General features: G+C 46.5%; 1 pseudogene; it reads left to right on the top strand.

The window, feature by feature from the left end:
* The first annotated feature begins 323 nt into the window (after positions 1-323).
* LOC123120159 (F-box protein PP2-B10-like) lies at positions 324-22037 on the top strand (annotated as a pseudogene).
* Positions 22038-25110: the final 3073 nt, after the last annotated feature.

Raw genomic sequence — 25110 nt, forward strand, 5'->3', positions numbered from 1 at the left:
AATTTGCTACTGTCCTACAAACCTCTACACTTGGAGGCCCAACAACGTCTACAAGAAGAAGGTTGTGTAGTAGACATCAAGCTCGCCCGCGCACGCCGGTAGCTGCAGCAGACCCCGCTCGCTCGTCACCCTGCAGCAGCGGGCGCGTCGTCACCTGCTGCTGTGCCCTGCCGCCCGCCCGCGGGTTCGTATTTGTGCCACCGCCCGCACGCTTTGCCTCGCCACTCCCGCCCCTTGCGCCGCGCTCGCCGCCCGCGCCCGCGCGCTCGCCCGCCCCTGCTCTCTGCCGAGCTCACCGCACCCGCGCCTGCTCTCCGTCGAGCATGCCGCGCCCCGTCGAGCTCGCCCGCCCGCCCACGCCCTCGCCTGCCCGCGCGCTTGACCTCGCCCACTTGCCCTCGCCTGCGTCTGCCTCTCCCTCCCGCCCTCGCCTGCGCGCCGCACACCAAGCCAACGTCACTGAGCTCCGCCCCACGTCCGCACCCCCCGCCCGCATGTCGTTGCCCACCAGAGCGCGGCCCCGCGCCTGCCACATTCGCCAGTACCGAGCTCGCGCCCGCGCGCTCTCCGGCGTCCGCACCAAGCTCGCCCGCCGCCTGCTTCGCGCCCGCACCCTGCTCCGGTCGCCGCCTGCGCCGCGCCGCGTCCCGCTCCAGCCGACTCCGCGCCGCTCTGGTAGAAAAGCCCGTGGCTGCACGCGTTGGTGGGTGAGTGGACACGGTGGGCTAGAGGAGAGAAAAGAGAGAGAGCGTGACATGTAGGGCACGCCCGGACACAGCGGATGAAGAGAACGTCGAGGTGTCCGTTTTCTATCCGTTTTTGCGTTAAATCCAGACCAACTTTGGGCCAGAGATAGGGTGAAACGGACACTAAACGGACGAAAAAGTAAAATGGGGTTTACCGCTGGGTCGTTGCACGTGTCCGCTTTTACCGAAGTCAAGCAGATCGACCGAGGACGAGGAGGCACCGGCTGAGCCCTGCGAGATCACGCGCCTGCCGGAGGATCACTTGTCGGCGGCGCTGTGATAACCCACAAGTATAGGGGATCAATTGTATCCTCTTTCGATAAGTAAGAGTGTCGAACCCAATGAGGAGCTAAAGGTAGAACAAATATTCCCTCAAGTTCTATCGACCACCGATACAACTGTACGCACGCTTAGCGTTTGCTTTACCTAGAACAAGTATGAAACTAGAAGTACTTTGTAGGTGTTGTTGGATAGGTTTGCAAGATAATAAAGAGCACGTAAATAAAAACTAGGGGCTGTTTAGATAAAAACACAATAAAGTAAATATAGCGAGTGTGGAAAGGTGGTGGTAGGAGTTGCGAAATTGTCCCTAAGCAATTGACTACTTTACTAGACCGATAGCAAATTTTATGTGGGAGAGGCCACTGCTAGCATGTCATCCCTGACTTGGAATTCTATGCATTTATGGTTGGAACTATTAGCAAGCATCTGCAACTACTAACGTTCACTAAGGTAAAACCCAACCATAGCATTAAGTTATATTGGTCCCCCTTCAATCCCGTAAGCATCAATTTCTATGCTAGGTAGAAGCTTCTGTCACTCTTGCCCTCCAATACATAGTCCTATCAACATACAACTAACCCTATGGTGTGATCCACGCGCGCACTCATATGATGGGCACCAAAGGACAGCAACATAACCACAAGCAAATTAAATCAATCATAACAATTCATCAACCACCGATAAGACAACGAAAATCTACTCAGACATCATAGGATGGCAACACATCATTGGATAATAATATGAAGCATAAAGCACCATGTTCAAGTAGAGGGTACAGCGGGTTGCGGGAGAGTGGACCGCTGTAGATAGAGGGGGGGAAGGTGATGGAGGTGTTGGTGAAGATGGCGGAGGTGTTGGTGAAGATCGCGGGGATGATGATGGTGGCCACGGCAGCGTTCCGGCGCCACCGGAAGAGAAGGGGAGAGGGGGCCCCTTCTTCTTCTTCTTCTTCCTTGACCTCCTCCCTAGATGGGAGAAGGGTTTCTCCTCTGGTCCTTGGCCTCCATGGCATGGGAGGGGCGAGATCCCCTCCGAGATTGGATCTGTCTCTCTGTCTCTCTCTGTTTCTGTGTTCTCGTCTACCCTTTCACCGTTTCGTCTATATATGGAGATTCGTAACTCCGATTGGATTGAAACCTTCGCCCATATTTTTCTCCGAAAATTAGCTTTCTTGCGGCCAAAGAAGAGCAGCAACCGCCTTACGGGAGCCCCATGAGGGTCAGAGGCACGCCCAGGGGGTGGGGCGCGCCCCCTGCCTCGTGCCCCCCTCGGGCACCGTCTCGCGTTGATTCTTCTTCCCGTATTTTCCAAATATTCCAAAAATATTCTCCGTCCGTTTTTATCCCGTTTGCATTCCGTTTGATATGGGGTTTCTGCGAAACATAAAACATGCAACAAACAGGAACCGGCACTGGGCACTGGATCAATATGTTAGTCCCAAAAATAGTATAAAAAGTTGCCAAAAGTATATGAAAGTTGTATAATATTGGCATGGAACAATCAAAAATTATAGATACGACGGAGACGTATCAGCATCCCCAAGCTTAATTCCTACTCGTCCTCGAGTAGGTAAATGATAAAAAAGATAATTTTTCATGTGGAATGCTACCTAGCATAATCTTTATCACATATCTAATCATGGCATGAATATTAAGACATGAGTGATTCAAAGCAATAGTCTATCATTTGACATTAAGACAATAATACTTCAAGCATACTAATAAAGCAATCATGTCTTTTCAAAATAACATGGCCAAAGAAAGTTATCCCTACAAAATCATATAGTCTGGCTATGCTCCATCTTCACCACACAAAATATTAACATCATGCACAACCCCGATGACAAGGCGAGCAATTGGTTTATACTTTTTAACGCGCTTCAGCTTTTTCAACCCTCACGCAATACATGAGCGCAAGCCATGGATATAGCACTATAGGTGGAATAGAATATGATGATAGAGATTGTGTGGAGAAGACAAAAAGGAGAAAGTCTCACATCGACGCGGCTAATCAACGGGCTATGGAGATGCCCATCAATTGATGTCAATGTGAGGAGTAGGGATTGCCATGCAACAGATGCACTAAGAGCTATAAGTGTATGAAAGCTCAAACTAGAAACTAAGTGGGTGTGCATCCAACTTGCTTGCTCATGAAGACCTCGGGCATTTGAGGAAGCCCATCATCGGAATATACAAGCCAAGTCTATAATGAAAATTCCCACTAGTATATGAAAGTGATAACTCAAGAGACTCTCTATATGAAGAACATGGTGCTACTCTGAAGCACAAGTGTGGTAAAAGGATAGTAACATTGCCCCTTCTCTCTTTTCTCTCTTTTTTTACCTTCTTTTTTTTTTGATGGGCTTCTTTGGCCTCTTTTTTTTATTTGGGCTTCTTTGGCCTCTTTTATTTTTTTGATAAAGTCCGGAGTCTCATCCCGCCTTGTGGGGGAATCATAGTCTCCATCATCCTTTCCTCACTGGGGCAATGCTCTAATAATGATGATCATCACACTTTTATTTACTTACAACTCAATATTACAACTCGATATCTAGAACAAAGATATGACTCTATATGAATGCCTCTGGCGGTGTACCAGGATGTGCAATGATCTAGCGTAGCAATGACATCAAAAAACGGACAAGCCATGAAAACATCATGCTAGCTATCTTACGATCATGCAAAGCAATATGACAATGAATGCTCAAGTCATGTATATGATGATGATGGAAGTTGCATGGAAATATATCTCGGAATGGGAAATGCCATAATAGGTAGGTATGGTGGCTGTTTTGAGGAAGATATAATAAGGCTTATGTGTGACAGAGTGTATCATATCACAGGGTTTGGATGCACCGGCGAAGTTTGCACCAACACTCGAGGTGAGAAAGGGCAATGCACGGTACCGAAGAAGCTAGCAATGATGGAAGGGTGAGAGTGCGTATAATCCATGGACTCAACATTAGTCATAAAGAACTCACATACTTATTGCAAAAGTATATTAGTCATCGAAACAAAGTACTACGCGCATGCTCCTAGGGGGATAGATTGGTAGGAAACACCATCGCTCGTCCCCGACCGCCACTCATAAGGAAGACAATCAATAAATACCTCATGCTCCGACTTCATCACATAACGGTTCACCATACGTGCATGCTACGGGAATCACAAACCTCAACACAAGTATTTCTACTAATCCAAAACTACCCATTAGCATGACTCTAATATCACCATCTTTATATCGCAAAACTATTGCAAGGAATCAAACATATCATATTCAGTGATCTACAAGTTTTATGTAGGATTTTATGACTAACCATGTGAATGACCAATTCCTGTCATCTCTCTAAATAGATATAATTGAAGCAAGAGAGTTTAATTCTTTCTACAAAAGATATGCCCACGCTCTAACAAATATAAGTGAAGCAAAAGAGCATTCTACAAATGGCGGTTTTCTATGTGAAGAGAAACAGGCAATCCAAACTTCAAATGAAATAAACGAAGCACATGAAGCATTCTATAAAGCCATACTCAAAAGATATAAGTGAAGTGCAAAGAGCATTCTATAAATCAACCAAGGACTATCTCATACCAGCATGGTGCATAAAAGAAAAATGAAAACTAAATGCAAAAGACGCTCCAAGATCTGCACATATCACATGAATGAAACGAATTCGAAAACATACCAATATTTGTTGAAGAAAGAGGGGATGCCTTCCGAGGCATCCCCAAGCTTAGACGCTTGAGTATCCTTGAATATTTACTTGGGGTGCCTTGGGCATCCCCAAGCTTGAGCTCTTGCCTCTCTTCCTTCTCCTCACATCGAGACCTTCTCGATCATCGAACACTTCATCCACACAAAACTTCAACAGAAAACTCGGTAAGATCCGTTTGTATAATAAAGCAAATCACTACTCTAAGTACTTTTGCAAACCAATTCATATTTTGTTTTTTAATTGTGTCTACTGTAGTATAACTTTTTCATGGCTTAATCCACTGATATAAATCGATAGTTTCATCAAAACAAGCAAACTATGCATCAAAAATAGAATCTGTCTAAAACAGAACAGTCTGCAATAATCTGAACATTCACCATACTTCTGATACCTGAAAAATTCTACAAAAATTATAAAAAATAAAACATTTGTATAGAAAGACAGTGCAAAATGAATCAGAACCATTTGACGTCCCAGTTAAAAATGTAAAATCACGCACTACAGCCAAAGTTTCTGTCCTGCACCGTACAAACCAACAAGCATTGTAAACATCCTAAAGGCAAACCTTGGCACATTATTTTTATAATACAATGGAATTGTACAAGAGGATAATTATTTTAGTTGAAAAGTTTCTGTAATTAAGATTCACAAAGTTTCCATGGGCATGAACAAAGTTCAAGGACGTCCCCCACTTTCACAATGCTCGTCTATCTCACTTTCACTTTTCTTTTTGAAAAAGTTTTGAGTTCCCCTCTTTATTATTTTTTTGTTTTTAAACTATATAAAAGCACTCAACAGAAATAAATGACTCTCTAAAACTTCCGGGTTGTCTCCCTGCAGCGCTTTCTTTAAAGCCATTAAGCTAGGCATATAGTGCTCAAGTAGTGAATCCACCCGGATCCCAAGGTATATCAAAGCCAATTTTAATTAGCAATGATTTGGCATTTAGTAGTGAGTACAAAGCAACATATATCAAGCAAAGACGAAGTCTAACTCTCTTCCTATGCATCGGCATGTTATAAAAGAACAATCATGCACACATAGTAAAGGCCAATGCATAGTATAAACAGTTTCTTGCAATTTTATCATATTGGAAACATAGAGAGGTGGGAGCAGCAAGCACATGCATATTATATTCATCAAAATCATCATGTGCAACGGTAAAAGGCAACCCATCAATATAATCCTTAATAAGTGCAAACTTCTCCGATATAGTATAATCGGGAGAATTCAAAAAGATAATAGGACTATCATGCGTGGGTGCAATAGTAACAATTTCATTTTTAACATAAGGAACTATAGCAAGTTCATCTCCATAAGCATAATTCATGTTGGCATCTTGGCCACAAGCATAGCAAGCATCATCAAGAGGGGGTATTTCAAGAGAATCAACGGGATCATAACAATCACCATAGCAATCATCCTTCGGTAAGCATGAAGGGAAATTAAACAATGTATGAGTTGAAGAGTTACTCTCATTAGAAGGTGGGCACGGGTAGCTAATCCGCTCTTCCTCCTTTTGTTCTTCGCTCTCCTCATCATCTTTTTCATCCAATGAGCTCACACTAGTAGAAAACTGGGCTTTGGTCACAGGGCAGTTTTCACATTAGCCCCGGTTCAGTCACGAACCGGGACTAATGTGAGCATTGGTCCCGGTTCGTGAGCCCAGGGGGCCGGCCGGGGCCTCGTGGGCATTGGTCCTGGTTCGTATGGAACCATTTGTCCCGGTTCGAGCCATGAACCGGGACTAATGGTCCTCGCTCCTGGCCCACAACCATTTGTCCCGGTTCTTGGCATGAACCGAGACAGAAGGCCCGGATTTAGTACCGGTTCATGCCACGAACCGGGACCAATGAGGTGCCTGTATATACCCCTCGCCCGTGAGCAGAGCACTGGAGTGCTCTGTTTTTCTCTGGCCGGCGAGGGGAGGGCTTTGTGGTGCTCTAGCTCACCTCCTATGCACATGAGGTGTTCGATGAAATGCCCGAGCCACACTAGTTAAGCTTTGTCCTCTCGAAGCTCGACCACAAAGCTCCATTTTCCTTGAGATTTGTCTAGGTTTAGCGGCCCGTCACGTCCCATTCCCGTCTTCACCGCCGTCGACCGCCCGCGCCGATCTCGTCGCCGGCAACACCGTGGTGAGCCTCTTGTTCTTATCTTCTTTTTGAAAGAAAAAAATTCTTACTTTAGATAGATACTTGTCTAATTTTCTTACTATTTTATTCCTTCTTATTACATAGTGCGATGGTTTTGGTATCCGCCCCCGTCGGCCCTCGTCCTGTCTATGATTCGGATGTGGTATATATTATCTTTTTATAACTATTTGATTCATTTATTGTTTATGACAAATATACCGACCAGCGTGACATAGATTTTATTTATCTAGGAGGTGGTTGAACCGGAAATTCTAACCGACCCTATTGTCGAGAGGTTAAATTTAGTTGAAGAAGAAAACAATTACTTGAAGGAAAAAATAAAAAAATTGAGGAGGAGAAGATGATATTGGAGTTGCATGTTGCGGATGTCGTCGATGATCACAAGATCAAGATGGATGCAATGCGCTTGAAGATTAGAAAGATTAGAAAATATGCCATTCATACCGAGGCTTGGTATCATTATGCCGTTGGATCAATTGTTACCTTGGTTGCGATTATGATCGCATTTGTTTTCGCATTGAAATGTTTTACATAGTTTCAATGTATGGTTTAATTAATTAGATGCTCTGGAGAGCTATATATATGTTGTTAGATGAGAACTATGTATGTACTTTGGTTCTAATGTGATGATGAACTTCTATTAATTTGGTCACTTAATTATCTATTCATGATGTTCTGTAATGGTTTTTGACACACTTAATTATATATAATGCACGCAGATGAACCGGCAATGGATGTACGGTGACAGACACACCTCCGAGTACATTAAGGGCGTGCATGATTTTCTCGAAGTGGCTGAGGCAAACAAGCAGAATGGTTTTATGTGTTGTCCATGCCCTACATGTGGGAATACGAAGTCTTACTCTGACCGGAAAATCCTTCATGCCCACCTGCTTTACAAGGGTTTCATGCCACACTATAATGTTTGGACGAGGCACGGAGAAATGGGGGTTATGATGGAAGACGGCGAAGAAGAAGAGGACGATGACAACTATGTGCCCCCTGAATACGGTGATGCTGCAACGGGGGAAGCTGCTGAAGATCAAGAGGAACCAGACGATGTGCCCAATGATGCTGCAACGGGGGAAGCTGCTGAAGATCAAGAGGAACCAGACGATGTGCCCAATGATGCTGCAAGGGGGGAAGCTGCTGAAGATGAAGAGGAACCAGTGCCCGATGATGATGATCTCCGTCGGGTCATTGTCGATGCAAGGACGCAATGCGAAAGTCAAAAGGAGAAGCTGAAGTTTGATCGCATGTTAGAGGATCACAAAAAAGGGTTGTACCCCAATTGCGAAGATGGCAACACAAAGCTCGGTACCGTACTGGAATTGCTGCAGTGGAAGGCAGAGAATGCTGTGCCTGACAAAGGATTTGAGAAGCTATTGAAAATATTGAAGAAGAAGCTTCCAAAGGATAACGAATTGCCCGACAGTACATACGCAGCAAAGAAGGTCGTATGCCCTCTAGGATTGGAGGTGCAGAAGATACATGCATGCCCTAATGACTGCATCCTCTACCGCGGTGCGTACAAGGATCTGAACGCATGCCCGGTATGCGGTGCATTGCGGTATAAGATCAGACGAGATGACCCTGGTGATGTTGACGGCGAGCCCCCCAGGAAGAGGGTTCCTGCGAAGGTGATGTGGTATGCTCCTATAATACCACGGTTGAAACGTCTGTTCAGAAACGAAGAGCATGCCAAGTTGATGCGATGGCACAGTGAGGACCGTAAGAAAGACGGGAAGTTGAGAGCACCCGCTGACGGGTCGCAGTGGAGAAAAATCGAGAGAAAGTACTGGGCTGAGTTTGCAGCTGACCCAAGGAACGTATGGTTTGGTTTAAGCGCGGATGGCATTAATCCTTTCGGGGAGCAGAGCAGCAATCACAGCACCTGGCCCGTGACTCTATGTATGTATAACCTTCCTCCTTGGATGTGCATGAAGCGGAAGTTCATTATGATGCCAGTTCTCATCCAAGGCCCTAAGCAACCCGGCAACGACATTGATGTGTACCTAAGGCCATTAGTTGAAGAACTTTTACAGCTGTGGAATGGAAACGGTGTACGTACGTGGGATGAGCACAAACAGGAGGAATTTAACCTGCACGCGTTGCTGTTTGTAACCATCAACGATTGGCCCGCTCTCAGTAACCTTTCAGGACAGACAAACAAGGGATACCACGCATGCACGCACTGTTTAGATGACACTGAAAGTATATACCTGGACAAAAGCAGGAAGAATGTGTACCTGGGCCATCGTCGATTTCTTCCGACCAACCATCAATGTCGAAAGAAAGGCAAGCATTTCAAAGGCGAGGCAGATCACCGGAAGAAGCCCGCCATGCGTACCGGTGATCACGTACTTGCTATGGTCAATGATTTACACGTAATCTTTGGAAAGGGTCCCGGCGGACTAGCTGTTCCGAATGACGTTGAGGGACACGCACCCATGTGGAAGAAGAAATCTATATTTTGGGACCTACCCTACTGGAAAGAGCTAGAGGTCCGCTCTTCAATCGACGTGATGCACGTGACGAAGAACCTTTGCGTGAACCTGCTAGGCTTCTTGGGCGTGTATGGGAAGACAAAAGATACACCTGAGGCACGGGAGGACCTGCAACGTTTGCACGAAAAAGACGGCATGCCTCCGAAGCAGTATGAAGGTCCTGCCAGCTACGCTCTTACGAAAGAAGAGAAAGAAATCTTCTTTGAATGCCTGCTCAGTATGAAGGTCCCGACTGGCTTCTCGTCGAATATAAAGGGAATAATAAATATGCCAGAGAAAAAGTTCCAGAACCTAAAGTCTCATGACTGCCACGTGATTATGACGCAACTGCTTCCGGTTGCATTGAGGGGGCTTCTACCGGAAAACGTCCGATTAGCCATTGTGAAGCTATGTGCATTCCTCAATGCAATCTCTCAGAAGGTGATCGATCCAGAAATCATACCAAGGCTAAGGAGTGATGTGGCGCAATGTCTTGTCAGTTTCGAGCTGGTGTTCCCACCATCCTTCTTCAATATCATGACGCACGTCCTAGTTCATCTAGTCGACGAGATTGTCATTCTGGGGCCCGTATTTCTACACAATATGTTCCCCTTTGAGAGGTTCATGGGAGTCCTAAAGAAATATGTCCGTAACCGCGCTAGGCCAGAAGGAAGCATCTCCATGGGCCATCAAACAGAGGATGTCATTGGGTTTTGTGTTGACTTCATTCCTGGCCTTAAGAAGATAGGTCTCCCTAAATCGCGGTATGAGGGGAGACTGACTGGAAAAGGCACGCTTGGAGGGGGGAACTCAATAATATGCAGGGACGGATATTCTTGGTCTGAAGCACACTACACAGTTCTACAGAACTCTACCTTGATGACCCCGTATGTCGATGAACACAAGAACAGTCTGCGCTCCAAACACCCGGAGCAGTGTGACGACTGGATTACATGTGAACACATCAGGACTTTCAGCAGTTGGTTGGAAACACATCTCAGAGGTGACACCACTGTTTGTGATGAGTTGTACTCGTTGTCCAGGGGACCATCTTCGACTGTATTGACTTACAAAGGATACGAGATAAATGGGAATACATTTTACACGATCGCCCAAGATCAAAAGAGCACCAACCAAAACAGCGGTGTCCGCTTTGATGCAGCACCCGAGAGGGGAAAGGACACATATTATGGTTACATAATGGACATATGGGAACTTGACTACAGGCATGATTTTAAGGTACCTTTGTTTAAGTGCAAATGGGTCAATCTGTCAGGAGGCGGGGTACAGGTAGACCCACAGTACGGAATGACAACAGTGGATCTGAACAATCTTGGGTACACTGACGAACCGTTCGTCCTAGCCAATGATGTGGCACAGGTTATCTATGTGAAGGACATGTCTACCAGACCGAGGAAAAGAAAAGATAAGGAAGCGAATAGATCATACGATGAGCCAAAGCGGCACATAGTTCTTTAAGGAAAAAGGGACATTGTGGGAGTGGAGGGCAAGACAGACATGTCTGAAGATTATGAAAAGTTTCATGAAATTCCTCCCTTCAAAGTCAAGGCTGACCCAAGCATCCTGATAAACGATGAAGATTATCCATGGTTACGGCGCAATAAGCAAATGACACAAGCGAAGAAAAAGTGAAGACTTTCTCCCGCAACTATTATGATGATAGCATGCCAACTTTGTAATAGACGAGTATGATACCATTGTCCGTTTTGTACAAGAAGTGCATCTAGTTTTTGCCGTAACCCTCTCAACTTTCTTGCACATGCTATGTGGATGAAATGATGATACCATGCCAACTTTCAACCTTTTCAGAGTTCATTTGAAATGCTTTATAAGCCCTGAGTGCAGAGAGGTTAGGCCCGTAAGCCTGCTAATAAATATAGCAAAAAAGAAAATAAAAAATAAATACAGCAAAAAGAATTTTCATAAAGAACTAATGGCACTAATAGAAAGTTTATATGTTTTCTAAAACTAATGGCACTAACAGACAGTTTATAATTTTGCTGACCTAAAAGCAAAAAGAATTAAAAAATAAAGCAAAAAACAAAAGAAAATAAATAATGCAAAAAATTTAAAAAATTGCCATCTATTGGGCCACCACGGCCTGAATACGACTAGAAACCCAACCTGCGCCAGGATTCAGGCCCGCAGAAGGCCCAATAGGCCAACAGACAGCACAGTGTGACATTAGGCCCGTAAGCCTGCATTTGAGAGGAGCTCGAGAGGGCAGCCGCAGTGGAGCTTATAAACCACTCCGAGCCCCTCTCAACTAGCGAGGTGGGACTAAACTTTTGGCCGCGGGCAGCGCAAGGCCTTTGGTCCCGGTTGGTGGCACGAACCGGGACCAAAGGGTGGCATTGGTCCCGGTTCGTAGCACCAACCGGGACCAATGCCTCCCCTTTAGTCCCAGTTGGTGCCACCAACCGCGACCAAAGGCCGCCGCTTCCCGCCCTTTGGGCTGCTGAAAAGAGGCCTTTGGTCCCGGTTGGTGGCACCAACCGGGACTAATGCCCACCTTTAGTCCCGGTTGGTGCCACGAACCGGGACTAAAGGCTTTCCTATATAAGTCCACACTTAGGAAATTTTCGACATACCGCGCTAGTTGCCCCCGACGCCGCCAGGCTGCCCGTGCTCGCCGTCGCCGCCCGCTCCTCATCGCCGTCGCCCCGCACCCTTGCCTCGACGGGTCGCCGCCCGGTGCTCATCGCCGTCGCCCTGCCCCCACGCGCCGCCCCGCCTCGTGCTCCCCTGCTCGCGCGCGCCGCCTCGGCGCCCCGAGCCCCCCTGCCCGGCCCGCGTGTGCTCGTCGGCGCCCTCGCCGCCCCCGCCCCGTCCCGGCCCCGTGCGTCGGCGCCCTTGCCGCCCCCGCCCCCGCCGTCGCCATCGTCCTAGCCGCCCCCGCTGTGAGAGCCGCCGCCCCGGCTCTGTTTTTTTATTTTTATTAGTTTAAGTTTTTTGTACATATGTGATGTATATGTGTATGTGGCTAGCTATAATGTATATGTGAACACAAAAAATTTGTATGTATGTAGATGTTCAAAATGTATGAATATATATGTCAAAAATGTTTTTTTGTTCATATATAGAAAGTTTTTATATATGACAATGGATATATATTCGATATATATGAGAAATGATGATCCACATGGAAAAGTTTTATATATGCAAAAGTTACAATTTTAGAAAAGTTTTATATATCTAGCTAGGAAGGGAAGAAGAAGAAAAAGAAGGATAGGAAAGAAGAAAATAAGAAGAGGAAAGAAAGAAGAAGAGGAGAGGAAGAAGAGGAGATATAAATAAGAAGAGGAAAAAAGAAGAAAAAGAAGAGGAGAAGAAGAAAGGAATAGAGGAGAAGAAGAAAAAATAGAAAATATTCTATTTTTTCTTCTTCTCCTCTATTCCTTTCTTCTTCTCCTCTTTTTTTTCTTCTTTTTTTTTTTCTTCAATCCTCTCCTCTATTCCTTTCTTCTTCTCTCCTCTTTTTATTTCTTCTTCGTTTTCTTATGTTTTATCGGGTTTGTCGTCGTCGATATATACCCCTCCCGATAACTTCAACACGAGGGAGGGGGGGTCGATATACCCCCTCCCCGATAACATTATTTTCCCGTGTATGTATGTTGTCGTTGTCGATATTATCCCCTCCCGATAACTTCAACACGACGGGGGATATAACTTCAACACGAGAGGGGGTCGATATACCCCCTCCTCGATAACATTATTTTCCCGTGTATGTATGTCGTCGTTGTCGATATAAAACCCCCTCCCGATAACTTCAACACGTGGGGGGGGGGTCGATATATACCCCCTCCTCGATAACATTATTTTCCCGTGTATGTATGTCGTCGTTGTCGATATATATAACTCCCTCCCAAATAACTTCGACATGATGGACGGTCGATATGTATACCCCCTCTCGACCGTGATAACTAATACCACGGGAGCACCCCCCGGCCCTCTCGCTTGACCAAAACTCTCGAGGACACCCAAACCCTAGAAAAAAACGATGTCGGTCTCCTACCCCCTCCCGCCGCGCCCTACCCTTGAAGCGTTGCCTAGGCCACCCCAAACCCGGAATAAGCTAGGTCTGCGTTTGCACTAATATATCCACCTACTGTCATGTTTGTGTAATAATTGCCATGTTGTAATATTTGCAGAAACAATGGAGCACGGACGAGATGAGCAAGCAGAAGAGGTGTTGGGGGACATAATCTTAGCCGGAGGTGATATCTTGTCGTATCTTAATGACAATGATGGTCTGGAAGAACAGGGTGAAGAAGCTGGCTGCGGTGATCGAAGAGTGGAGGAGGAAAGACATGATTATGATGGCTCCGGTGACCCAATGCTGGTGCAAGAAGGAGCCCGTGGTGACGGCTCCGGTGACCGAACAGAGTCCGGCCAGGTAAATATATTAGTTAAGCCTGTGCTGACTAGCTAATTGATGCATTCATTGTTTTGGTATGTACACATATTAATTAACACTCGCCTTTCTTCTTTTTTCTAGCCCTCCGGATCGAGCACAACTGCGGTAAAGAGACGAGGCCCGAAGAGAAAGTTGCGCTCGGATGAAAGGTTTGAGATCACAGCAATCGCGCGCGACGGCCAACCGATTGAACCCCTCCGGACAAAGGATGCTTTTGCTGCTCAGTGCGGGGTTCTAGTTAGGGACAAGATCCCGATCAACATCCACCAATGGTATAAGCCTAAGAAGGAAGACCCTGAGGTGTCTTATGTCAATGATATGCAGAAAGATGATCTTTGGACTGAGCTGAAGGCAAATTTCACCCTACCGCCAGAGGAGGATCCGGAGAAGCCAGTTATAGAGCAATTAATCAAGTCTCATGCTCTTAAGAAGATGGCAGACCTATTCAGGAGGTGGAAGAATGAGCTGAAAACGTTTGTCGACAAAGAAGAGACACCTGAATTCATCGGCCGGTATGAGAAGATCAGAGATCACAGGCCCGCATTTGTGGCCCACAAGACATCGGAAAAGAGTAAGAAGATGTCAGCGACAAACAAGATGAATGCTGCGAAGAAGAAGCTTCACCATCGCACGGGGTCAGGTGGCTACCTCAAAGCCCGGCCTAAGTGGGCCAAGTCTGAGAATGATCTGCTTGATAAAGGGATCGAACCACAGACAATGAACTGGCCAGACCGTTGCCGGACTTGGTTCTTCGGGGCTGGCGGAACCTTGGACCCTGTATCAGGGAGGTGTCGTTGGACGGACGAGCAACTTGCAATACCCGTCAAGAAGATTCAGCACTATATCGATGCAGCGCAGCAAGGGACGTTCGTTCCAGACAGAGAGAACGACGAGCTCACAATGGCCCTCGGGAATCCTGAGCACCCTGGACGGACACGAGGCACGCCAGGCTCCGTTCCGTGGAAGGCTGGTTTTCCGGACGCGGGCGGTTACAAAACCCAGGAGAGGAGGAAAAAAGTGGAGCAGATCCAAATTCAGCGTCTGCACGAAAGGGTTCAAGTGCTAGAGGAACGAGACGGCAATAGAGATGCCGAAACTGCCCCCGAAGCTACACCGCCATCTCAGCGTAGAAGCAGCGTGGCTTCCACCGAGCTGCCTCAGCTGGAGCATGCGGCTACTCCTAGCTACCCCGTGGATGCTATCACGGAGTCTCAACATTGCCACCTTATGGCGGAATGGCAGAACTTGAAAGTCAAGGCGGCTGTTGGCTCTGTTTTACCTACTGAACCCGGCGCAACCTACCACTGCCGGCCGATTCCAGAAGGATATGCTAGGGTGATGGTGGATGAAATAACGGAGGGATTTGAGGACCTCCAGCTTGACCACCCTACCGGTGAAGGGGAGACTCGGCTGGGTTTAGCTCTGAAGACTCCATGCCTATGGCGGAAGGAGCTCATCAAGCTTCCGAACTGGACGGCTCCGGCGAGTAAGGGCACTCCGCCTCCTCCTCCGCCTCCTCCTCCGGCGAGTGATCAGGGCACTCAGCCTCCTTCTCCGGCGCGTGGCGGCACTCCGCCTCCTTCTCCGCCAGCGCCGGCGCGCCAGGGCAGCCAGCCTCCTCCTTCTCCGCCTCGTCAGCAAGGGCGGAAGAGACCCGCCGCCGCTGCGGCTGCTCCGGCGCGTCGTAGTCCTTCTCCTCCGCCTCGTAAGCAAGGAAAGAAGACAGCCGCAGCCGCTCCGTCTGCTCTGCCGGCGTCTAGCAGTACAGCTGCCAGAGGCGGGAGGCAATACAGATTCGGTCCTTCTCTGAAGACTCCAGAGAAGTTACCATATGAGAGGACCGAGGAGGAGAACGCGAAGATCGTGCGAGCCGAAGTGAAGAACTTCTTTGAAGGGGACAAAGCAAACAAACATCCACCTCCGGAGGAGAAGGTAGATCCGGTGAAAGCAAAGCACACTCTGGCTGCCCTGACAAAACCACCAAAGTCTCCGCCAAGAGGCAACTATGAGCGCGTTCTTGGAAAGGCATATGCCGAAGCGGAGCGGTCGGGAAGTACTGTCAGTGATAAAAGGATGAAAGAACGACGAGCTGGGAAAAAAATTGCCCAGCTCGGCGAACAAGCGAACCAATCGTGCCCCCCGCTCAAGGTGTCAAAAGACATCGTCGCTAATGATCCGGGTATGGTGCCCGGTTATAGCAATCTTGGAGATTACCTGCCCGACGATGTACATTATGAAATCATGGAGGTGGACAACCACAAATACCATTACGGGAAGCCTCTCGTCAAAGATGTCAGATCTCTAAGCACGATGATGCGAAGACTACATGATTGGTACATGAAAACCTGCAGAGAGTCTGATGGGATGAGTACTTTGACGCTGAGAGTTAAGCCGGAGCATGACCTCGTTGGAATTGAACTGCTGAATGTTCCATTTGAGGATTTCTTCCAGTTTTACAATCTAAAGTCCCTCGATAAAACAACGATCACTTGCTACTGTCTGTAAGTAGTACTACTTCTGTCATTAAGTCTCTCTATATAGGTCAGCTCTTTCATTGCATGTATTTATACTTATCCTCACTATATTATGCAGATTGAAGATCGCCGAATTGAAGAAAAGACAAATCGGTGATATTGGGTTCATTAACACAAATCTCATAGATGCATATACGGTTGAAAAAAATCCCAAAGAAGCCGAGGCCAACTTGCTACAATCGTTGGTATTAAATCAAAACAAAGATATAATACTCTTTCCTTACAACTTCAAGTGAGTGTTACTGTCTTGTGCATATTCGGTTTCCCTTATTAGTCCAGGTTATGGTAATGTAATTGATGACTTATGCATGCATGCGCAGCTTCCACTATATTCTCCTAGAGATTAAGCTTGAGCCGGGAGTAGTAACCGTCTTAGACTCGAAACGAAAAGATCCCCAGGACTATGCGAACATGACTCAAATGCTCCAGAAGTAAGTTAAATCGATCATTATCCACCATATCAGCAACTTTGTTCATTTCCTGATATCAAGTAATTGTTTTCTTTGTCTGGCAGGGTTTGGAGAAAATTCACCTCAAAAGCTCCGGGACTGCCGAAGAAGCTGCAATTTAAACACCCGAAAGTAAGTACTATAGTAGCATGTTCCGCGCATCTCCTAGTGATTCAAGCGCTAGTTTGATCAATACCATTTAGCATGCTTGCTTATCAGTTAGATTGACCTCTATTTCTTGTAAAGTGGTTGTGGCAGGAACCCGGGAATAATTACTGTGGATACTACGTTTGCGAGTCCATCCGCTACACGACCTGTGAGCGGGGCTACACTGAAGAACAATATGAAGTGCGTAAGCAATAATATTCACAAATTTATTTTATTGCCATCATTTGTGTTGATTTTCATTTATTCATATATATATGTATTGACCCCCTTCTTCAAATTAGATTTTTCGGAAGCGGGATCAACTCCTAGCAGAAGATCGTATGCGAGGAATTCAAGAGGAATTGGCGGCATTCTTCCTTGACCACGTGATCGCTGAAAACGGAGAATACTATGTGGACCCTGTGTTCATACAATTTAATTAGGAGATTGTATTGTAAGAGATAATTATTGTATATATGTAGCCGGTAGTGTCGGATAGATATACGAGAACTTGTTGTTCGACCAATCTCTCGGAGAAGGAGAGGTGGTCGATATCACTTCTCTCTGTATGCATATGTTCATGACGATCTTCTGTTTCCTTCATTTGATTACTAGCTAGCGTGTCTACTCCTCTCCATACGTATATAGTACGTAGCGTCGACCAAGCACGGAGATAAGAGAGGACACTTCTCTCTATTAATTAGCTAGCTAACACAATATATGAAACACCTAAATTAACCCCCCAAAACCCCTAAACCACCCCCTTTCAAAAAAAACAAAAACCTCAGCTCCTGCCAGGTGCTGACGCGTGGATGCCTATTGGTCCCGGTTGGTGGCACCAACCGGGACCAAAGGCCCTCCTGCCTGAGCTCCCCCCACCGGCCACGTGGATGGCCTTTAGTCCCGGTTCGTGTAAGAACCGGGACTAAAGGGCTAGGGCATTAGTAACGACCCTTTAGTCCCGGTTCCAGAACCGGGACTAAAGGCCCTTATGAACCGGGGTAAAAGCCCCATTTCCTACTAGTGTCACAGTTTCATCAATTTCTTCTTCCATAGACTCCTGCAAAATATTAGTCTCTTCTTGGACAGCGGAGGAGACCTCGATATATGGTTTAACATAGGCATTAGAACCATAATTCTCATAACAATATTCAAGTATGGCAAAATTTTCAGATTTGTAAAGAGTAGCATCATACGTTTCAATCAAAGAAGCAATTTCATAAGCACCCTTAAAAGCAAAAAATTCTTCAATTTGTTGAACATCATAGTAATTATAAACACCCTTAGCATACGAAGATACGATTCCATTATCAATAAACTCACATTGGTAGGGAAGGTGTTTCTTAGGGTTTTCAGAACAACAAGTAACATCATATATTTCACATAAATTCCAAGCATAGCATTGCAAATGATGAATTTGATCCAGTAAACGTTTCCCTTTTCAGATATATGGTGTCGCACATAACAAGCATGCTCATCTAAGGATTTTCCCTCAACTAAGCTGGTTGAGGTTTCAGCACGAGCACAAAGGGATCGAAGATGATCCAAGTAAAAAGCTTCAGGAGTGTGATAGATTTTGAGTGGTTCTTCAACCATTGGTTCAGTAGGTACAACTAATGTTTTTGGTATTTTGCGTTTCCTACCCATAACTAAAGATAGAAAACAACTAAGAACAGCAAATAAAAATTACTTAGTGATAAAGCAAACAAGCACACACAAGAATATTCACCCCACGCTATGACTCCCCGGCAACGGTGCCAGAAAAAGGTCTTGATAACCCACAAGTATAGGGGATCAATTGTAGCCTCTTTCGATAAGTAAGAGTTTCGAACTTAACGAGGAGCTAAAGGTAGAACAAATATTCCCTCAAGTTCTATCGACCACCGATACAACTGTACGCACGCTTAGCGTTTGCTTTACCTAGAACAAGTATGAAACTAGAAGTACTTTGTAGGTGTTGTTGGATAGGTTTGCAAGATAATAAAGAGCACGTAAATAAAAACTAGGGGCTGTTTAGATAAAAACACAATAAAATAAATATAGCTAGTGTGGAAAGGTGGTGGTAGAAGTTGCGAAATTGTCCCTAAGCAATTGACTACTTTACTAGACCGATAGCAAATTTTATGTGGGAGAGGCCACTGCTAGCATGTCATCCCTGACTTGGAATTCTATGCACTTATGATTGGAACTATTAGCAAGCATCCGCAACTACTAACGTTCATTAAGGTAAAACCCAACCATAGCATTAAGTTATATTGGTCCCCTTCAATTCCGTATGCATCAATTTCTATGCTAGGTAGAAGCTTCTGTCACTCTTGCCCTCCAATACATAGTCCTATCAACATACAACTAACCCTATGGTGTGATCCACGCGCGCGCTCATATGATGGGCACCAAAGGACAGCAACATAACCACAAGCAAATTAAATCAATCATAGCAATTCATCAACCACCGATAGGACAACGAAAATCTACTCAGACATCATAGGATGGCAACACATCATTGAATAATAATATGAAGCATAAAGCACCATGTTCAAGTAGAGGGTACAGTGGGTTGCGGGAGAGTGGACCGCTGTAGATAAAGGGGGGAAGGTGATGGAGGTGTTGGTGAAGATGGCGGAGGTGTTGGTGAAGATCGCGGTGATGATGATGGTGGCCACGGCAGCGTTCCGGCGCCACCGGAAGAGAAGGGGAGAGGGGGGCCCCTTCTTCTTCTTCCTTGACCACCTCCCTAGATGGGAGAAGTGTTTCCCCTCTGGTCCTTGGCCTCCATGGCATGGGAGGGGTGAGAGCCCCTTCGAGATTGGATCTGTCTCTCTGTCTCTCTCTGTTTCTGTGTTCTCGTCTACCCTTTCACCGTTTCGTCTATATATGGAGATCCGTAACTCCGATTGGATTGAAACCTTCGCCCAGATTTTTCTTCGAAAATTAGCTTTCTTGCGGCCAAAGAAGAGCAGCAACCACCTTACGGGGGGCCAACGAGGGTCAGAGGCGCGCCCCCTGCCTCGTGCCCCCCTCGGGCACCGTCTCGCGTTGATTCTTCTTCCCATATTTTCCAAATATTCCAAAAATATTCTCCGTCTGTTTTTATGCCGTTTGGATTCCGTTTGATATGAGGTTTCTGCGAAACATAAAACATGCAACAAACAGGAACTAGCACTGGGCACTAGATCAATATGTTAGTCTCAAAAATAGTATAAAAAGTTGTCAAAAGTATATGAAGATTGTATAATATTGGCATGGAACAATCAAAAATTATAGATACGACGAAGACGTATCACGCTGTCCTGCACGGCACCGCGTGACGCCTGTCACGCCACGGCGGTCTCCTGGGCCTTCCATGCCGCGGCCGACTCCGGCCACTTGCCGACAGAGAGCCGGCGCCGCGCACCACGGCGGTCTCCCGGGCCTTCCTGGCCTGCTTCCTTCCCCGTGGCCGCGACCTCCCACCGCCGCACAGGAAGAAGGACCTGTTCCTTCGCCTATCCAGCAGCCCCGTCCTCCTCCCCGACGGACTCGTGGTACGTACGTGTAATGTAATGTATACAACCTGCGGTGAGAAAGAAATTCGGTTGATCGCTGACTATCGATCCCGTACATGTGGTGTGTGCGCGTGCAGAGCATGTGGCTGGACAGGGAGACCGGCACCAAGTGCTACATGCTGTCGGCGAGGGAGCTGTCCATCGCGTGGGGCGACACGCCGGACTACTGGACCTGGATCCCTCTCGCCGGCGGCACTAGGTTAATTCGCATTCGCTTGCCCTCCTCTCCATTGCATGCGGCTACCTTTGTTGGGCATAAGCCACCGCAGGATGCGTCGGGTGCGAGCCAGGGCGCGCCGGTTCCGTGGCCGTGCGTGTGTGTGAGTGCGTGTGTGTGAGTGCATGTAGTTAGCACGTAGTTAGTGCGTGTGTGTAGTTTGACTAGGTAGTGGCCGGTGTAGGGAGTGTGCGGGCGTGCGTTGGACTGCTGGCGATGGAGCCGGAGGAATGAGCGCGTCCAGGCCGTTGGTGGCCGCGTCGTCCGCGTATGGGAGCGGCGGGAGCGCGAGCCAGGTACGGCGTGAGGACGCGGGGCGTGGGCGAGTGCGTGCGGACGAGCGCGCGTATAAAGCCGCAAAGGTCTCTGTGTATCGAGTGGCCGGGACTGAGTACGTGCTCAGGAAAAAAGGAACGCAGTTCGTGCTGCGGGTGGCGTACTGCGCTGAAAAACCTCTCGTGTCCAGTGCCTCGTTCTTCTTCCTCCTTTCCTCTAGTCCTGAGCGAGAGAGAGTGAGAGCTCCAGTGAGAGGCACGGCAAGGCTACGGCAACAACAATCAAGAGAGAGTGAGAGCTCCAGTGAAAGGCACGGCAAGGCTACGGCAACAACAACCTTGTGTTGTTTGCTGAATGATGCTGCCTTCCTATGTCATCTTGATTGCAATTGCTTTGGTCGATGGTGCTGCTGCGTTTTCTCGTCCATCCAATTCTAGTTGGGTCAAAGCTAAACTAATACATACTACCAGTAGTTGCCGCCAACATAGACATACTAACTAGCTATAATCGAAATCAGTTTCGGTGATATATTCAGACATGCCAAGTTGAAGTAAGTCAGTTTCTCAAAGATGACCCTCCCTAGCTATTTGGACTCCATCCAGGTTCTCCGAGGGCGCTCAACTCAAGGAAGTATGCTGGCTGGACATCCGCGGCAAGATACAAACTAAGATGCTGTCCCCGCGCTCAGCCTACACAGCGTACATGGTGTACAAGTTGGTAGCCGGTTGCTACGGGCTGGACTCGCCAACATATCAACCAACACGGTCTGCCTCCAAGGGCAAGTCCGTGAGCATGAGCAATGCTGCGTCGGAATGGTTCTTCCCGAAAGGGCCGATGGTTGGATGGAGCTAGAGCTGGGCGACTTCTTCTGCGAGGAAGATGAAGATGGTGACGTGACCTTCGGTCTCGCGGAGACGAAACAATTGAACTGGAAGAGTGGTCTCATCGTGCAGGGCATCGAGATCAGGCGCAAGGTACGACGTCCTCGCTGCGACGGCGACTGTTACCACTGTCTTTATTCATCGATGCTCTTTTGGGTTTTGTAGGAGGCTGGAGAATTTCGGTTAGTAGTCTTATATTTCTAGCTGATCTGTGTACAGAGAGAGGGAGGGAGGGAGGGACTAGTCTCTTTGAATAACCAGTGTTGGTTGCATGGAGATATCAATGTGTATTTGTGAAGTGGAACCTTGCAGAATAACTAAATACAGTATTCTGTAGGCCTCAGATTCAGCTTTGTGTCCAAGGCTTGTTTTATCTGCATATCACTGCTTGTTTGGCTGTTTCCATGTGCAAACCTTCAGATAGTGTGATGACTTAATCTAAGGGACTGAGATTTGTCCTGGTGCTTGTTTTAGTACTGAAATTGTCCATGTGCCTGATGATTATTATGATGATGAGCAAGACAAACGTTGGCCAGCCAGATTCTCATCTGCAAGACAACAGATGGATGCAACAGAAGAGGATGATACTCTCTGTATTCTTCCCAGCAGGAATAGAGTTTGCTCCCCATCTGAATTATTTGTTTTGTTTTCTCTTGTCTTTTCTCACAATATAATGATAATTATTAAAAGGGGGGCAACCCGGTGCATGTAGCTCCCGCTTGCTCAGGGTCCAGGGAAGGGTCCGACCACTTTGGGTCTATTGTATGCAACCTTTCCCTACATTTCTGTAAGAGGCTGTTTCCATGACTTGAACCCATGACCTCACAATGATAATTATTAATGGAGGAAAATCAGTAATATTTCAACTCGATTTAAACCAACTGAGCAGTGTGAATCCACTTCGGAATTAATGTTTTTCTTAGAATTAATTTTTTTTATTTGTGTAAAAGTTGTATTAGTAGAATACTTTGGCATCCATTCCAAATTAGGGGATTCTGCTATGCTATTCCACTCAACAAATTAGCCTCCCATTAATGTCACCAATCTGCTCCTCAAATTCCCAGGATGATACCCACCTTAATGCACCCATGTCATGCCTTTCACTCACTTTCAGATGGAACTTAATGCAGCCAACTTTGACATACATGGCTGATAAGAGAGGATATAGCAGTATTGTCAAGGCAAGAGCACATACACTAAAAAGGAAAGAAAGAAAGAAAAGATGCGAGCAAGCGAGCGGTCAACCTGCAGCTAGCGAAAACTGACTTCTGCGATGATGATTCAGAAAGAAACAAGTAATCTCTGAAGACATAGTTGACTAGCACTGCAACTCATATTAGGCATACAAGAGAAGAACAAGTATGCATGCAAGATGAGGTGTCATCAGCAAGCACATGTTCAAGGGGGTAATTAGTACCGTACCCTACCATTTTATCTCCTCGCAAGTTCCTGTTTATTTGTATAATATCAATAACTGTGAAGATCAAACCGACCGAAGAATGCTGCATTCGATTGTCGACATGAGCAGAAACCAGGAGATTTACCATCAACTCAGGCCACTGCATCATAGTGAAGAGAACACTAGTTCATGGAAACAAAAATTTGGGTGTGTGCAGGAACAGGGGTATTTATTAATGTAGGGTAATGTGTTTACAATCAGAATGAGCGCTGCTACAGGGACGACGCTGGCCGGCCCATGTTTGAACGACACTATGGATCGAACCATCCATCGTAGGAGTAAGTGTTGCACAGCCGCATGATCAAGTGTCGTCTGCAAATCGTGCATCGAGTGTTGGCCACAGAGTAGTTCCGATCAGAATTGAGCAACTCGGCAATAAACAAAGGGGCCTGTGGCAGGCAAACATTGGCCTCTACACCCCTCCTAGCAGCTTGAACAAGTTGGTGAGCTACTCTGTTTCCTTCCCTGTTCACAAAATTGAACTGAATTTCAGGAAATTTAGCCACAATTTATTTTAATATCAGCAAGCAGGTGTCCATGTCGCTGCCCAAAGCATCAATCCGAACTTGGCAGTCTGACATCTGCTGCACGTGTTCCTGGCCGGGCAAGCTGCGATGCAAGCATGCGGTCCAAATTTTCTGCCTCCGAAACTCTGGAACAACTCTGAAGACGACGAATGCACGCAGAAAGGAGTTCTTCGCCGATGCAGTTTCGGATGACACATCCTCCAAACGCCACTCCAGACCGATCTTCGAAGTCTGGAGAAGCCGGTGCCTTGTCTGGCGTATTGGTCTGTTGTCGGATATTCAACAGTGTGTCTGAATAGTAGGTCTTGAGGAAACCAACAGACCGTGCGATTGATTTTGGTTTATGGGTGTAAAGTTTGGTTGATGTGATCACACTTTCAGTTCATATAGAGCTTAACATTTACTTCCTTCATCCCACAATATAAGAAGTTTTTGCGAGCTATGTTAGATTACAAAAACGTCTTATATTATGGAAGGAGGGAATACATACATGACTAGTAAGAGAAGATATACTAATATTGTCAAGGCAAGGGCACACGCGCTAAGAAAGAAAGTGAGTAACCTGCAGCTAGAACTGATGAGAGAACACAAGGAAAGGAAATTACAGACCATGCGTTGCATAGCTTGTGTTCTCTTGGCAACAAGGCGTAGGCTAGGGTTCCCTCCCCTGCCGCCCGTGGGAGCGCCAGAGGAGAGGGTCGCGGTATATGTTGGATAGGAGTAGCGGCATATGTTGTCAAGGTGGTGGATTCAGGCATATTGTTGTAATACTTTGTACGGTTCTCGAGAATAATCAATAAAGTGGCCGTATGCATCTCCCAGATGCAGAGGCCGGGGGTCATCCTCCTTTTCTAAAAAAAAAGACCATGCGTTGCATGTTTCACCAACTGTACAACATGTATTGCATTCGCAGATTGATGATGCAACCGACCAACACTGGTGTTTCATTCGACGAGACGGCTAGTAGTAAGTAGTCCGCATCACAGAAGATGATACACTTTTATCTGTTGTGTTCTTCTTCTCAGAGTCTGGATCTTGTAACAGACCATCTCAGACTGAGGAGAACAGAGTTTGCTGCTTCTCATTGTTTCTCTGGATAAACTCTCAGTAAGTAATTCATAATAGTTGGAAGGAAAACATTACTACTACCACAGTAAGCTTTCCAGGTCCAGCTGAAATCCACTGCCTAATCAATCAGTGGTTTTTATTTATGTTTGTACTAATAGTAGTAGTAGGTAAAGAAAATCTGTTA

This window comes from Triticum aestivum, chromosome 5D, assembly GCF_018294505.1.
Source record: "Triticum aestivum cultivar Chinese Spring chromosome 5D, IWGSC CS RefSeq v2.1, whole genome shotgun sequence".
NCBI lineage: Eukaryota > Viridiplantae > Streptophyta > Magnoliopsida > Poales > Poaceae > Triticum > Triticum aestivum.